General features: G+C 41.2%; 1 long non-coding RNA gene across 1 annotated transcript; it reads right to left on the reverse strand.

The window, feature by feature from the left end:
* Positions 1 to 348: 348 nt before the first annotated feature.
* On the reverse strand, positions 349 to 3111 carry LOC121672000. Its single transcript, XR_006018714.1, has 3 exons — positions 2936 to 3111; positions 2543 to 2727; positions 349 to 1268 (listed from the first exon to the last, which is right to left on the reverse strand). It is a non-coding gene; the product is annotated as an uncharacterized LOC121672000 (long non-coding RNA).
* Positions 3112 to 11824: the final 8713 nt, after the last annotated feature.

Consider the following 11824-nt stretch of genomic DNA (forward strand, 5'->3'; position numbering starts at 1 on the left):
AGGCAAGCTGTTCTATCCAGGTGTGGTTAAAATTGTTGATATTCTAGTCTTTCTATATTTGCATTTACACATTTATTTATACCATGTCCAGACCTTTAAAGATACTGGTTGGAAGTGATACTTCCATCCTTTTTTTTTTTAACATTAACTGTGACATAAAAAGCAGGACACTATGGACCAAGTTTCCTTGAAGGCAAAATTATTGACTGTAATGCCTTTTTAAAGGAATAGCTAGTCAATTGTCATCTGGGGGGCGTGGCCTGTGTCTTATAATAGTAGTCCAAGTCATGGAAAGAATGGGTGAAATAAACAGAGGTATCATGATAAACCACCAAACAAAAGGAACACTGTCTTTTAAATGCATTTATTTCTTGATGGAAATATTGCTTGCATAAGGAAGAAAACTAGGTACATTCTTCTCACCAATCCTTATGCAACATCAGTCCTTTTCAAAAAGGCACCTCCAAGGAGCGTGTTCAGGCAAGCATGTCCGTGGTTGATTTAAGCTTTAATGGTTTTCACTTGTTTGGTGACTTGGATTTGGTCATTCCCATGTAGGATAAAAAGGAACTTCTCTCGAGTAGCGCATTGTGAACTGTCTTCCTCTTACATTCTTCTTCTTATAACACTTAATTCCAGCACTTCTCCTCTCAGGTAGGCAACCCTCCCAGTTACTCCTGTCATATGTGCCTGAGGAAGATGCTCCTGGAATTCCTATGCCAATTTGTCGGGTTAAACATGAAACCACCACAAAGGTGGTACTCCAGCTTACTCCAAGTTTTGGATTTTTCATCACCTTGCAGTGGGGGAGACATGCAGTGGCACTGCAGGCTCTCAGCTTGGAACGAGTAGCTACAGAGGACAGGAAGGAGCTCTGCAGCATCCTCATTTTCCAAACTCTCCTCATTTTGTCAGGCAGAGGGACTGTTCCCACCTAGGAGAGCTGGCTGCAGCGTCAATGTCTGACTAGACAGTCAAGGTCTAAATCAGATCAGTGATCCTTTGCTCCTTCCCTTCCCTTCCCTTCCCTTCCCTTCCCTTCCCTTCCCTTCCCTTCCTGTCCTTACCACGGCAGTAACTATAAATAGCAGAGCTGTGGCTACCAGGAATAGACTCAGTATCACACACATGCTGGTTATAGCTATACATCCTCATGTCCCTTAAACTCAGGAGCACAAAGGCCAAGAGCTTTAGAGCTGTTCCTCTCATATGGAAAACACTTTTTTCCAGAGCTTTTCACATAGGATGATTCTGCCCAATTCACACTGCTTTTAAAAGAAAGAGAAAAAAAAGAGGCCTTTAAGACATCTGTAGCTCATCTGCAAGGACAACTTTATGACTGCATGAAAGAGCTCAGTGGAGGTGCCCAAGAACTGCCAGTGCTTCTTCCAGGCTGCGAGCATGATTATGTGGAGCTAATCTACCCATGATTTTTTTCTCCCATTGTTCTGTAGAGTTATGTATTCAGAGAGCTGTCTTGGGTTTGAGCAGGATAATGGGAAAACCTTTCCAGGATAACGCTCCCCATACAACCAGGAAGACCAGTGCAGAGGAAAAGCATCAGAGAGAGAATGTGCACATGTGCTAGTGCTTAATATGGTGTGAAAGCGTGGCTTCCATGTTGCTTCATGATTAGTACTGTAAATATTGCCACTTTTCAGGCAAAATCTTAAGATTCCCATGTCAGTGATTATACCAGTGCTCTTAAATGCAGCTCACGGTACCTAGGTGGGAAAAATTGCTGTCAGACATGGTTTCAGATTGCCAGGCTGAACTTTAAGTTAAGAATGTGCAGCATATGGGAAGCCTACAACTTGCCTGGAGCGATACTTTAGAAACTGCTGAAGTTGGGTTATGCTGAAAAATGTATTAATATAAAGCCAAACCCTTCAGCTTTTACTCATGAAAGGACACACTAGTAATAATGAGATCAGGCCACTTGCATGCAAACTCAAAGGACTAATTAAGTGCTAAGTTGTTCTAACTATACACTAGTGTAACTTTTTCTATCATTGCACTGCAGGATTGGGCCTTACACAGCAGCTTCAAATATGCCACTGTAAATTTTACTGGTTTTACAGATACTACTAACAGATCAAATCAAATGCTAGGCAGATTACACCTCGTTAATGATCTGAGCTGCACACTGCCAGCTTCTCTTGCTTATTCAGGCATATTTTGGGGTGTTGCTTATGTAGAGTGCTGAAGAAGTTCAGAACATGTAGAGTAACAATATCCTTGGTTCAGGATCATGCACTGTGCTCAGATTAACGCCTGTAATGGAGGTGCTGAAGTTAGTAGCTGTTGCTTTTGGTTGCCCTTGGAGAGAGCAGGAGGAAATAGTACCTCCAGAGGCTGCTGAGATCCCAGTTTGTCTGGGCTGACCTTGGGAGGTGCCCATTTCTGTCCTCTGACTATGGCAAAACCTTCTGCTTTCTTTATTCAGAAGGAAGGAGGGATAGATTCAAGCTTTGAGGTCAGAGGGCAGCTATATGTTTCTACCCTGTTATCATACAGAATGGTTTGTTGGTGTAGAACTCACCCAGGTTTCATTGTTTGGCCAGGTTTGTTTGTGAATTGCCTCCCAAGGTCAGGTGCTCGTGACATTTGTAAAGATGAGGTTGGTGCCTTCATGTCTGTTGCAGAGGCTGGAAACTGATTGCAGAAAGATCTTGTGGCAGACAGGGATTAACCTCTTGGGTGTTACTGGTTTATAATGTCCTTCATCTAGCAAGAGAGAAAAAACACCAGGAATAAAAACCAATAACCCTGTCAGAGGAAACAGAAGAAACCAATACAAAACATCTCAAGATGAATGGCTTTGTGTCCCATCTGAGAAGCCAGAGAGAATCTGCATCCCATCAGAGAAGCTATTGGTTTTCTCATCAGCCAGCCTGGGCGTCTATTCAACTGAATATGTATTTAATTTTCTCACTTGCACTGGAGGAATCTCAGCTGGAAAAATCAGGCAGGCAACTTCCCCTATGTCTGAATCAGCAGCACGAAGATTTGTGGTTATCAAAGAGAACTTGCCCCTAAGTTTTAACATTTAAGAATCTGCTGGTTTTGCTGTTCCGTGGTGAGCTGACTGCCTGTGTTTGCATGTGGAAATCTTTGTTCTTGTGCTGTGTTGTTTCTCTGGAATGCTATGAGCAGTTGTTTTTGTTTGTTCATACTCGGGTGGAGCTAACTGTCTAATTGGGTAAATATTTGCAATGCTATACTTGCATGCACAGAAGACAAAGAGGGCTGGACTCCTGTTGACATAAAGGGCCTTTTACACCGGCCCAGCAATGTAAAGCCTTAAATAAAATTGATAATTACGAGGCCACTTCTTATGGTCAGACTGTATAAAGTGGATTTAATTTAACTGTCTTGGCCATTTTTACTTCTAATTGCAGATGGACTATATTTTCTAGCTGGGAGGTCTTATGATTACAACCATGAAGGGGTTATTCACTGTGCCTTATTCACTGATTGCAAGTTCAAAACTGCTGGACTTCCACTGGGTCTTAGCCCTCTTAAAGTGAATTTATTTACCAGAGTGCCTTTGAATATCAAAGGTGAGTTTTCCACAGATGTAGAAATTGCCTAAGTGAATATAAGTAGGTCCAAATGCCTAAAGTTTTGAAAACTGCAAGCTTGTGGTGCTCATGGAAGGTGTTTTTGTATATATATATATAAAAAAAATAAATACCTTGCATAAACCTTATGGGGTGACTATTGCATATGTTATCATTAGCTCCAAAGTACACTATAAATATCCACACACATATGAACAGATTCTAATGAAGATTTATCACTGAAGAGGCTGTTAATAGGTAATGGAGCCTTCCTTTGAACAAAGGTTACTAAAAACAGTTGTGACATAAGGAGAAGGGAAATTGAACTCCATAGTTGAGGTGTTGTGTAGATGCAGTTCAGCTTCTGTGTATCTGTAGCTGTGAAAGCCTGGACCTTATTTGGAGTGGATTTACTCTGGCTAGTCTTGAAAGACTTGCAAAGTCTCATGGAGCCATTGCTTCACACACACCTGAACAGAACACATCTGTCTGTAAGACTGAGAAAAACTTTAGTATATGAGGGTTTTATTTTATTAACAGTTACTTGTCTTGTTTGAAATTCTCACTGTATTTCTTCAAGGTTCAACTATTTATTCTTGTCTTCCAAAAACAAATAAGGATCATTTAGAGTTTCACTTCCATAAGGCCAAGCTCTGATGCTCTTACACCACCTGGTATCTTGCTTAGTCACTAGTTCCACTGGGTTCACTGATACCAACTGTGGTGCAAGAGCCTTTCATTACCACAGTGCAGCCATCTACTCCTCCACTGCTCCCTGTCCTTTACTGCAAGTCACAGAGTTTTGCCTGCCTTTATGATGTGAGTATTGAAGCTTAGGTGGCCTCTGAGCAAGCATTTATTGACCAGGTAGTCAGCCATTTCTCTGCTCCTGCAGTTAATCCCATTGCCAGTCCCTGCAGCATGCTCATGGATCTCCCTGTGTAATCATTCTGGGAAGCAGGAGGCCGTGACCCAGGCAGCACAGGTTACCTGCAGGTTTTGGCTGCATCCATTCTCTTGTCTAATCCACTTCTCATCCATCCCTATGAACGGTGTGGTGAGTGAGGAGAAGCAGCTACGGATGCATGGAGCCTGCTGAGGTCAGTTGTGCCACTGCCTGTTTTGCCCTCCCTATGTGGAAAGCGTCTCACTGCAGCTCACCACCCAGCCATTCCACCAGAGATGTGCTCAGTAATTTCCTATGAGCTCACTCACCCTGTTTTTTTGTCAACTGATGGCAAACTGACTATAATTTTTCTTGTTGTTGGCATCTTTTCAAGCGCTGAAAAGTTGAAGTTGATTCTTGTAAGCTCATGTTGAGTATTTCCCTCAGTCATGCATAACTGGAATTCTTAAAAATAGCACAAATGATTCTGTGTTTTTCCTTGCTATCTTCATTTTGAAAACATCTTGAACTTTATTTCATAGTGACCTTTACCCAGCTGTAAAAAAATTTCAAATTGTCCAGTGGTTTGAAATGTATGGGACAAGTAGGAAAGTGAATACTAGTCAAGGCAGCAAGGCTGAATAAATCTCCTTTCATTAAAGAAACAGGCTAAAAACTGTACCACTCTTCTTCCCCAGTCTCAATACTGGTGAGCAAACTATATACAGACAGTATCCCTTGTGATTTTGTGATTACCAATCCTATTTCTCTACAGAGTTTTTTCCTGTTCCTTGTGTGTAAACAATCTGTAATCAGAGTACCATGACACCCAGTCCTCATCTTCTGGCAGCCGCCCGTGGAAATTACTTCCTCCTTCCAGTCTTGCCTTTTCTCTGGTGCTGCATTTAGTGAAACTGGTGATTTCTGTGTGAATATCCCAGGACATTTCTCACTCTTCATCAGACCTTTATCAAACCAACACCATATTTTCTGAATACTTCCATCTGGTTTTGCTTGAAGTTTGGACAAAGCTTTCTAACCTGGATTATATCTGTATTTCCTTGACTGTGATGTAAATGCTTATTTGAGCTGGACAGGAAGAACTTGTTCTGTTGTTTGGTCTTGAGATATTACTGAAGACTCATTTAAGTAACAGAGAAGCTTTCATGAGGCTGGGGAAGGAATGTGTCATTTTGTGCTTCTACTCACCTGCCTGGATCTGCTAAAGCAAAGTGTTGTCCATTCACAAGAGAAATTCTGTCGTAAATGTCTGGTGTTAGGACTGGCAGCCAGTCAGAAATGCCTAACTGCCCAATGACTTTCCCCTCAAGAAAAAGGTAAATTTGCACTTGAAATTTTCAATCACATGTTTAAAGTCCACAACCTCATTTGCTCAGAGAGGTCGTTAACACTTAACTTTGTAGTAGGAAATGCCCTTTACCAATAAATTTCAATGGGAAAAGCAAAGACAAAACAAAGAGTTTGTTCCAAAAGATTCATTAATGAAAAATCTACTGAATGAAAAAGGAAATCTACAATTTTTTTAAAGACTTCCTGTATCTGGTATGAATGTTTTAGTCTAGTGTAACTGTACATTTTACAGATACTCCACCTCAATTTTAATCCAACTGATGTATAAGATAACACTATAATAAATAATGTAAGAATTAGTGGCATGACTTAATGTTCTTGCCTGCATAATGTGTCTGGACTCTCTTTAGAAATAAAGCCTGCTGTTATTTCATGTTGAAGGTGAAGGATGTCCATCAATATCCTTCCCAGGGGAATAGAGAGAACAAGGCTTGGGAGAAGGTGGTTTGGCACACACGCTCCTCGTGAGGAGCAAACTTGCACACCAGCTTGTCCTTAACTCTTCCCAAGCAGTGGAGCGTGTCATTGCTTTTGCAATAAACCATTCCTCAGGAACAGATATAGACTGGCTGAAAAATAATTAAAAACTTAATTTTCTGTAATACTGTCCATCAAACAACTTTACTCAATCTTTTTGAAAGGCTGCTCTGAAGCATGGAAAAAAGACTGGCAGTAGTGCAAGAACAGGGAGTATTTATGACTGTGGAAGCATGGTTGGCCTTTTGCCCTGGAGAAATGGCTGGATGAGAAGATCTTCTGCTTAAATCAAGCATTAATAAAATAATTTGGACCTAGGCTTGAGGTGATGATGTTTGGCAAAGCAGCTGCAAAGGCTTTTTTACTGCCTGGACTGGTTCTGACCTGCATGGATGCGCTTAGGGTCTGCTGTGTGCAAACCCATGGCTGCATAGCGGATCAATCCTCTCTTTTGGGAAAATCTGAAGTTTTACTGAGGTGTAAAATTTGTAGATTAGGTCTTGTACAAAGATTTGGTCCCAAGAGCCAAAATGCTATTTGATTTGTCTCCTGCAGTTGCTTTACAGTTTGCTGTGTAGTACCTCAAGAAAGGCAAACAAAGCTTTATCCTCCTCTGGACAGCTATTAGGAACAGATTCACTGACTCAACTGGTTAAGAGAACAATCCCTAAAACTGGGTATTTTATTCCAAATGAACACACATAAAATTGCTCTTCTTCCTAGGTCCATAGTTCCATGGAGTAGGTTTTCACTATATAACTAAAGACCAAGAGCAAATACAACAAACCCTAATCTCTGACTGATTTGGCTACTGTATCAGTGTCACTAGTGACCTAGTTTGCTGGTAAGCACAACTTTTTTTTTCCCCAAACTGTCTGAGCCATAGTTTTTCCAAACTTATTTCCTATTTCCTTTCCTCATTTAGTCCATCTGATAATGCCACCATACATTATTTAATCTCCTGAGAAGACTGAAAGGGGGAGGATTCAAAGCTGGTGTAAATTCGCTTTTCTCTGCTTACCCATTAATCTGTGTCAAGTTATGCTGGATATGCTGTTCCAAGAGACAGCTCAGGCTTCTTTATCTGTCATAGTAGCACTGCTTTGCTTTTCAAATCAGCAAAAAAGAAGCCATGTCCTAAACAGGCCACTTCATTATCTTTTGTTTTGGTTATTTTTGCGGGACGGTTTTTTTTCCTAACAAAAACATCAATAATTCTTTATCACTGATAAAAATTAAAAGATGTGTTTTTCCTTGTAGATCATAAACTGAATGGAGAGCCTGTAGTCATTTGTCTGTCGCTTCAATGGGGAAATCAATTCTCAGTTATCTACGCCTGGCTTGTCTGGCTCGCGGATTAACCGGGCTGGGGATGCGTTGACCTCAGTTCATTCACCACGGGGAAAGTTGACTTTGGACCACTAGACTGCATCGATCCCAGCAGTGTTGCGTGCACACCTGTCAGTTCCCTGGCTCCCTCCAGCTCAGCAGCAGATTATCTGTGTCACAGCTGTGTGGAGGCCTCTCCTCAGGTGCAGAGTCAGCTGTCGTGGCCAGGCTCCTGCAGCAGCACAGAGATACAGCACTTCTTGTTGCACATTTACTTGGCATAAACCGAGTTTATTTATGCTCTGGGACCTATGGTGGCAGCCCCTCAGCTGTCTGAAGCTGAGGAAACTATCTTCTTTGCTCCTTAGACCACCAGCACAGGAGAGATTTCCAACTTTAAATAAACTAGTTTATTTTATTAAACTAGTTACTAGTTAGTTTAGTTTAGTTAGTACTGAATTGGGGGAGATTGATGCACTGCGCTTGTAGGCAAGGCTGCTGTTTCCAAAAACTGGTCATGGCTACAGCAAATCTTGTTCCATGTGCTTCTCAGCAAAATGGTTTTCCTTTTCATCTTCAGCAGCAAACATGGACTGCTTGAACTTGTGTTTACTTTAAATTAATAGAATGTGGTGAATTTAGGTCTTAATGCAAGTCATCAGTTAAATTTTAAATGTTTAGGTGCTTATCTAATAGACTCCATGTTAAAGTGATATCAACAAAAAGGATCTGATTTGTTTTGTTTAACTGGAAAAAATTTGCAGATTTGTATTTGCCTTGTTATCTTTTATTATTCCAAAGAGATTCTGAAGAGAGATGTTATCTCACCTTTAGCTGTGCTCTTGCAATCTTGCAATTTGTCAAACCAGTAAATTATGTTTCTGTTGAAAGGAGGTGAGAAATAATTAACTCATGTATTGCATTGTTGTCTTTGCAGGCCTTTCATTTTCAGTAAGTATCTGCACTAGCAGGGTTTTTTTTAATTTCAGACTCTTCAAAAAACTCCTGGGCTTCTACAGGAGAGCCAGCACACTCAGCAGGGTACATGAGTGCTTGAAGCCTTGCAGAATTAAGTCCCAGGAGCCCAGTCCTGTGTTGAAGTCATTGGCCATAGTCACACTGACTTCAATCTAGCAAATGGAATGCTGGGGTAGCAGGATTATTACTCCCACTGAATGGGGAAATATCCTAACCCCCATTCTGCTACGCACATCCACAAGTTGTTTACTTGCCTGTGTGTGCTTCTGGCAGCCTCTATTCCTGGATAACCTATTTTTGCAAGAACCAAATGCCCATGGCAGCAGCATTTTATTGGCCCTCGCTGGGCTGACACCACTGCAGTGAGAGTGCTCACGGTCAGTGGCACTGCAAATCCTGGCTGAGAAAACTGCTTTCCTGCCAGCTTTGCAGCAGCTTTTATGTCAATCACTTATTAGAAGGACAGGATGGGCTCAAAAAGACAGGTTCTCCATTAACAGAACCAACTCCAAGACTAACCAGCAAGCATGGCCAGTGTGGCGATGGAAGTGAGGAGTTTCTGAGCAGAGCACACTAATAAAGGAACCTGGACACCTCCTCTTGTCCTACTAGCCTGGTACTGAATCATATATAACTCATGGTTTCCTCTGTAGTTTCATCTTCCTCAGCTAAAAATTTTAAGGGTGTGACATCAGCAGAGGTCAGGTGAGACTGAATGGAAGCAGAGGTGTTGCTCTCATTTAGACTCTTTTTTCCGTAACAAAGTTGGTCACACCTCTAAGAGCCAGACTGAGCTGTGCTTTCAGGTAATCTTAATAACAGGTTGCTAGAGTGCTTAGCTTGTTCAATCCATTCAGTAATTAGAGCTGGTGCCGAAGTCATAAGGCTGAGTATGGAGTGAGATGTTGATGAACACAGTAATTTGGCTGCAAGTACAGCTCTGTACAGCTTCCTCATAAATGGCTTCCTCTTGGATGGAACAGTGCAGTCACCAGACAGGGCGAGTCTATGTGCCAGCTGAAGACAAAACCCAAGCATTTAAGTTACCATCAACAAGATCAGTTCATCAGTGCAGGCTGAGGAAATTAAAACTAGCAACACTCCAGCTGGATTAGTTATTTTTCAAAGTCTCAAAGTGATGAGGACTTTGTGTTTTTATTCAGTGTTAAGGCTGATACTTCCAGCAATATTCACATGCTGAGGCAATGTTTTTAATGACTCAGGGGAAGAAGCTGTCTATTGAATCACCAGTATCCAAACCTGAAGAACCCAACTGCTTTCTGTAAATCTGAATATAATTAAGCATAGTGTTGTTCTTTTCATTAGGCATGGAATAACCACATGATAAGACTCCACTTACATAACAGTAAAAACATTACTTGTTTGAGTTTTCTACCACAAAATCTGAAACCTACAACCTACAGCAGCATGTTGTTTACAAGGACTGAGGAAAGGATAAAACAAATAGCTAGAAGAAACATACACCCTAAATGTGAAAACAACATTTCTGCTCATGAGATTCCTAAACCAGAAGTTGTTAGAAGCTGGAAAAATATTCTAGAGGGCAAACCACGCAAGCTTGTGCTGTTCTTAACCCACTGGCCATTGTCAGACTCTGGGCTGGCAGGAGCTTTGATTTGATTTGATTTGATCTAGGGTGGCTGTCGTCAGCACTCACCATGTTCTCTGAACACATCAAGCAATTGCATCAGATCAGAAGAACAGACAGTTGGTATCCCAGACTGTCCCAAAAATATGCAATAAAAAAAAAGAAAGCACAGGTAAACATTGCATGAGGACATGATTAATGCCAGAAGAACAGAGGGTAGAAGTTCAAGGAAAGGCAAAAAATTATTAGTAACAGAAAATATGTATTTCTCAAGATCTAGAATGTAGTGAGAAAGATCCCCAGGGATGAATACCATTTAGCTTCAAAAGCAGACTAACTAGAGGGCTAGAAAATGCTGTAAAAGAAATGTTCTCAGATTTTAATCTGTTGACCTGCTAACCTTTTCTTTAAAGCATTTACTAAAAGAGCTGTTTTGTAAATAATCTGGTTTTTGTTTGATTTTTTTTTTGTTAGAGGAGAAATCATTCTGCTCAGATGCTGACTTGTCTGTTTTCCAAGTAGAGATATGCCAGAACATCAGCAGAGTCATAGGGATTACCCAATACTTGCCTGCTTAAGTGTTTGCAGTAACTGCTGGCAAAGAGGAAACTTTTTTTTGGCTAAGTAGGTGACTTTCATCACATCTACCAGATTGAGGTGTAGAACAGCTGTAGAGATCCAGAAAGAAGGACCCCGAGGCCTTCAGCTTAAGCTCCAGTTCTATGCTTATGCCTGTGTTAATCTAGAATAGATCCTGCTGCATTGATCTGAATTTAAACAAGATTATATGAGATTTAAATATTGGTCATACTAGAGAGTTGTGCTGCCTTGTCTGCTATACTAAGTGGATATTACTATCTTAATTTTGGTGGAAACAGGACACTTTCCATGAATGAATGATAAAAGTAGGAGGTAGATCCAGAACTTTTCCCCTCCAGTTTCTAAAGCTCTCCTAGAAAGGTGTTCCATTGACCTGCCAGTAATAAGTGCTGTACACATTGAAGTGGCAGCTTTTGCCATCACAGTGGCATCAAGCAGACTCCTGCTGATTGCCTTGTGATTCCTTCCAAAAGAAGACTAAAGGAGCAATCCAGGCAAGCTTTCCCTCTGTCTGGTGTGCATGTTATGTACAACAGATAGACTACACAAGCTAAACACTTACACAAGGTAAACACACTGCTGGAGGGCTGCAGTCACTGCAGGTGCTGAATTTAGTTGTAAACACGCACAACAAAATAAGGAAGATCACAGCAGAACTCTGCTGGAATGCTAATGCAAAACTGGCCTCATGTTAATCATTTTGTTGGAGTGGTTACAGAGCTTGGAAGAGCAGAGAAAGGCCACAAGCTTTATAGTTATGGCAAACTGCAAAACAGCTGGAAATAAACAGTGGAAAGGGAAGACTTTGCTGCCATGTGTGTCTTTAATTGCAAGTGAAGCTCACTCAATGGCTCTGGTGCTATCATCGTTCTGACTTGTCTTTGATTAACTCATGTGGAACCTCGGGAGCCCTGGCACACTCTTTTATACCTATTTCATAACTGCCTGGAGTTTCTTGTTAAGTAATCTGGCTGTGAGAGTTACAAAGCTGTGCTGCTTCTCTTAACATTT

The sequence above is a fragment of the Corvus kubaryi genome, unplaced genomic scaffold (assembly GCF_017639235.1).
Source record: "Corvus kubaryi isolate FWS band 111438036 unplaced genomic scaffold, C.kubaryi_AGA036_p1.0 37398, whole genome shotgun sequence".
NCBI lineage: Eukaryota > Metazoa > Chordata > Aves > Passeriformes > Corvidae > Corvus > Corvus kubaryi.